Genomic DNA, 6,091 nt, shown 5'->3' with positions numbered 1-6,091 from the left:
TTATGGCTAACATGCTTTATGGTGAAATTTCAGAAGCGTTATGGATTCCGTTCCAAACAACCCATGTTTAACAGCTGTGACATGTGTCTCCACAAGGGTGGGCGTGATTGTATTTTTATCTTTTTTTTTCTTGTCTAAAAAAAAAATTTGTGATGTCCACTTTTCCTATGACAGTTCTAAATTTGTTCCCATTCTTCAGAATCCCCTATTGCTGCTTTTTTTTGTGTTGTTATTATGTTATACTTTTTTTCCCATTGATATGGGTACATGGTTTGCAATTTGTGGACTGGTACCTATGATCACCAGAATTTAACAAATATCTCGTCTGCGCAATGACAATTTTGTTCCAATAATAAGCAAACCACTTATAACTGTATAACCTACAATATATATATATTTAAAATAAACACTTTGTTCACTAAAGATTAAATGTTAAATGTGCATTAATTAAAGAGTTGACAAAAAGCTTTGAAGTTATAGTAACATCTTATGTTAGAAGTCGACATCACAAGATGTTAGACTTCAAGTCCATAGACTGTTTAAGACTGATAATAGCTGGATAACTTGCAAATATATATGTTATTAAAGTAAATAATAGACATTGAACCACTGCCTTGAAATGTTTACATTGCATATTACCAAATTCTATCTGGTAATTGCCAATTATGTACTGTAATTAAATAGCCGTACTTACTCTGTGAATCCTATAGTCTTGGTTTATGAATACTTGTATTAGAGACAAGTTTGAGAAAATGCACCAGGGCAACCTGATATATATTTCAATGCTGGTATGACATCCAAGTATTTGTAAAATATTATCAAATAATGGGTATGGTTGAGCACTGCTTTAAATGAAGTGTGTGAGGTATATTGTCAATTAACCATACGTTTAAAATTGAAAATACCCTAAAGGCTGCTACTATGCTGTGCTGTACTTTGATAAAATAAATTTATTTGAACAATCTTTTTTTTTTTTTTAAAGATATTGCTTAATACTGAGCCAAATACAAAGGACGGTCATGCTTGATGATATAAACTCTTTAAACAATCCATGGGGAAGTACAAAACTAGAGCTTGTTAAAATGGGGTAGTTATTTTGAAAAGCAAGCTTTTTCACTTGCTACCTCTGTGACTCTCCACAAAAGCATTGTCAAGCTTCAAATTGGGTAGAGTTGTTTCTGACCACTAAAGTCACCCAGTATCTGAATTGTAAAAGGTCAATAGGTCACCTGACGTACAGCCAGAGACATACATAAGTTGCCAGAATGTGGTAACCCATGACTAATTTTTGGATATGGTCCACCTTTTCTTATAGCTCTAGGAGAAAAAAACAAATGTTAGCGTTAGTGTGTGTGTGTGAGTGTGTGCCTGTTAGTGTGGTGGGTGTGTTTGTGTGTCTTGGTATGTTAGTGTGGGTGCCTGTGTGTGTCTGGTCATGTTTGTGTGAGTTTCTTTGTATGTGTTAGTGTGAGTCTCTGTGTTAGTGTCGAGAGGGGTATGTTAGCGTGGAGTGCCTAGTTGTGTTAGTGTGAATATCTGGGTCTGTGCATTAGTGTGAGTGGGTAGGTTAGTGTGTACATCTGTTTGTATGTGTGCTGATGTTGGGTGTCAGGTTGTGTTAGTGTCAGTGTCTGTATGCATGTCTGTGATTTAGTGTGTCTGTGTGTGTTTGGGTGTACGAATGGTGGTATTGGCTGTTGTCCCATTCTTTCATGTGCCCTTGACAGCTCCATCACTGCATTTCTAATTGTGTCATCTACTTGCACATGTGTGGTTATTTTTAACAATATCCCATTTCATTGATTGGGGCATGTTTGGGTGTCACAATGACATCACAGAAGCCTTTTTACATACTGAGCCTTGTTTGTGATCTTTGGGAGTGTGATTGTTGGTCTTGATTATTATGGTTTTGACATTGTCTGTTCCTGTTGACATCGATCATTCTCAGCCAACCACAACTTTTTGACTGTTGATCTCAAAATAGCTGTTCTTTTAAGTTTTGTTCACAGAGAGAAGCAAGTCCTTGCAGTCACTGGAGACTTATCCGAATGGGGATGTGACTGTTATAGTTAGAAGTTCCAGGAGCAGTTACCCTATATCCACTCTGGCAAGATGCAGTCTACGGACCAGAAGTTGGACTATTTGGCTATGCTGCCTATGTAGCCATCTCAAGTAGCTGCTTCCCAGTTAGTCCCTTTTTGCTGCTTCTGTTCTTCCCCTAGAGGCTGTTTAGCTGCCATTACAAGAAAGCTACTGGAGAAATCCTAAACAATGTTAATGATTCACAAGCCACTGCCAGTCTGGCCTACTAGGTATGATATATCTCCTTCTAGGAGGAGAAAAAAACTGCTTGCTACTCTTGATTACAGATACATTTATTGGTGCACTTTTGTTTTTAACATTCCTGGCCACAATAGTGCTCTTGAGGCTGCTTTATCAGACATATATCTCTCATCACCTTTGAAACTCTTCCACAGGTTGAAGGAAACCATCTCTAACCAAGAACCAGACACAAATATCTCAAGAGAAGCTTTGCTAAGGGCTTTATCCATCTTTCCTTGTATCCTGCTGGTACTAGGTTCTATTTATTCCGAAAAAGATGGGTATTTGAGACCTTGCATTTACTAACAAGGTTTAATTTAAATAACTATCAAGGACAAGTATTGTTACTCCTAGATGCTTCAATTTCACAATATTAGCACTTACAGTGACTTGTGGCAAAGGTGGCATTCTATGACAGTGCCACGTTTAAAGACACTGAGCTCTTTAGTACAACCCATTCTACTTCCAATGTTTGTCTATGGAGATGGCTGCCTATGTGTCGCAATTTGTGAGGAAAATATACCTAAACTCAATAATCATCAATAATCCTATCTGCTTCTGCTAGAGTAAAGAAGGGGGGGAGGTAGGTAATTGGGCATTGCCGCTGGCAGCTCAAGTGTGCCCCTCCCTTCCGAACCACTGAACTCAAAGCAGGAAAGAGACAGTAAATCTACTAACATCCACCATTAGTGCTGGTTCCCTATCATCCTTGAGGGAAGTTACATACCCTGCCTTTATCCTCATCGATCATGAGAATCTTCAACATCCAGAAGAAGCTAAATGATTAAAGTCATATCAGGCCAGATGGGCCTTCTCCTTCTCACAGTTTAACTGGTTGAAAACCTATAGACCTGGGTTTAAAAAAGTAAGGCAAATGCCATATCCAAGTAGCTTGAATATTCAGCTCCTCCTGATACCACTCTAGATCTTATAAGTCAATGCATTGTAGACAGACTAAGCACCTAAATCCTACCTAGGATTGAAATGACCCACAGGAGGCCATTTAGCAACTCCCACTGTTTTTCTAAGCAGGCACATTTTATCCTCCTAACCAAATTACTCTTCGCTTTCATTTTAGCACGTCTTCTTTAATAATTTTATTTGTCCCCAATAAATTATGTCCGACGGAGGCTCACAGATCATTGTGAGGTTCCGAAGGGCTCTCTGTAAAAAAGTTGGGTTTCTCTTCTGCATATCATCCACAATCCACAAACACAACTCTGTCTGTAAAAAACAATTACACTATTAAAAGAACACATTAAAGCTAAAGATTGGGATTTTAGAAATCTTATGCTTAGGTGTGTGTGTAGTAAAAGTCTGAAACTTTGCTAAGAGACCCATTTGTATGACAAAATAATAAAATTGTTTGTTACTAGCTGTGGTCTTACTTTTTTCACAACTAAAGCCCACAAGTATTTTTGGAGCATTTTTTGAGTGCCTTAAACTGAGCCGTAATGAAGCTTACCCAAAATAAGTACTGAGTCCATGTGACAGGTCCAGCTGCTCAAGTTATAAAGAAGGCCGCTCCCCTCAAGGTGACATCAGTAAAAGGAGTTATCTTTCCTTGTAAGTTCTGAATTCAAAGGATATATTTGCAGATAAGATGTGTTTTACTTATAGGACTCCAATGTATTATTGATTTGAGCTTTGGTTAAAGTTTATTAAATTTATTAAGGATAATACTTATGCAACTGGAAAGGCGAGAGTAAGTGTTAATCTGCACATATTTCTAACATGTATTGACAGCTGTGAGTTTAGTGTTAAGCTATGTGCAGTGTCATTAGAAAAAAAAACTGTTCTACTACACCTTCTGGCTTAAGCCTGGTCCGTTGATGTCAGCTCAGCTCATAATTCGTACCATCCTGGACATGAGATGCATTTTTTCCATTGGAAAATATGAGTGATGATTACTCAGTTACACAAATAAATAGCTCGGTTACACAGTTACTTTGATTTATTGCACCTACATATAGCTACAGGCTCTGGAAGCACACATACATACTGAGAGTAGTGGACAGTTTGTCAGCTCTCACTAACAACAATATTATGGATATGTAGAACACTCAAGACACCAAGGAAAATAAGACTTTGAGTTGTAGAGTAGGTATTATATGATCAATCTTATTATATAATATACTAATACACAGAAGGACTCACAGTGAAAAGTGTAGACAAGGGTGATCTGAGAAACATCATAATGATAAATGACAAGTTCAAAGCTATTAATGTACATAAAAATGTTTACATAGTATTTATTAGAAGACCATACGACTAAATCCACTCACAGTTGGCTCTCTGCATAACTCCCCTCTATTAATCCTCAGAAACTAAGGCCCGACCTCAGCAATATTTCTAACATATGGGTCAAACAAGAAAGCCCACTTACCACCAGTGAAGAATAACTTCAGCCATCACCTAAAAGTGCTCCCTTTATTTTTTAATATTTTTTTTGTGTTACCCTTTGCCAATGCATGGGACAATTCTGCAAAATACACCCATATGCATCCCCTGCAGCAACTATGCTTGCAGGAAATGTGTTCAGACATAATTGTCATTTGTAGAATATTCACAGGGACACTTTGCAGCACAACCTGAAAATGTACCACACCCATTCCCCAAAGCTCCACCCATACAATTAGCATAGCTCTGCCCAGTTATTATGGCGCAGATTATATCACCAACACTACCAAAAATCCTTGGTATGCAGTACATTTGCTGCACAGCACCCTAAAGAGTGGGAAGCGCAGACAGGTTTTGTTTTTTATACACTGTACAGCCAATACATGCGCACACCTGTTTGGTAGGCCTCATATTATACATTTCTATTATTTGAGCCTGAGACTAGCTAAGTGCACCAACATTTTTTCTTTTCCCTGTTTGCACATATTTGAGGTTGTTGGCTCCTCATCAGTCTGGTTGCAGCTTGCTGTCCAGGGGTCAATTGGGAGGAGGTTTAATTGCACCTCCCCCAACACATTAATAAGGTTTTGGTAGCAGTATAAACTGCTTTGTGTGCCCACTATGTAGGAGGTGAGAGTTATTGAGAGTGTGCCTTGACGTGGCGGGTGAGGTTCCTTATGCTTTGGCCAATTCATATAACCAAAACCTCTCATTTATATTATGTTTATATATTTGTTGCCAAGGTTATTAGGGTAAGAAGCGCAGACAATTTTTGTATACATATGAAAACATATTTTTCCTGATATCATTATGGCCCATGACATCATGTAATGGGCTGGGACCAAACAAGAGAGCACCAATATAGTTCATATAATGCAAAAAAACATTTTAAGTATGAAATTAACCATTTTCAAATGTATTTAAATAAATTGCTGAAAACAAAGAGAAATTACTTTCACGATATATGATAAACAGTGCAAATAAACATGTAGCTCTCATAAAAAATGTATGTTTAAATTTATGGTGTTAGAGTATGTGTGCGTGCTTCTATGCATGTGTTTATTCATATGTATTAGTAGATGGTGTTGGAGAGGCTGTGTGTGTATGTATGTGTAATTGTATGTTTATATTGTAAGTGTGTGTATGCATGTATATGTAAAGTGTTAGTGAGTATGTGTTTATGGTGTTAGAGTGACCATCATCTGCCCCTGACCATCATCTTACCCTCAACATCCTACTTCATTCCAAAACCCAACCACAATCATTATCGCCTGGACTTTCTTTCATCATCATTTCCATCCCCCACCATTATCACCACATATTGCACAAAAATCATCTCCCTCCATCTTCATACTTAATTTAACTTCTC

This window comes from Spea bombifrons, chromosome 2, assembly GCF_027358695.1.
Source record: "Spea bombifrons isolate aSpeBom1 chromosome 2, aSpeBom1.2.pri, whole genome shotgun sequence".
In the NCBI taxonomy this organism is placed as follows: Eukaryota; Metazoa; Chordata; class Amphibia; order Anura; family Pelobatidae; genus Spea; species Spea bombifrons.
This window is presented reverse-complemented; position numbering follows the sequence as displayed.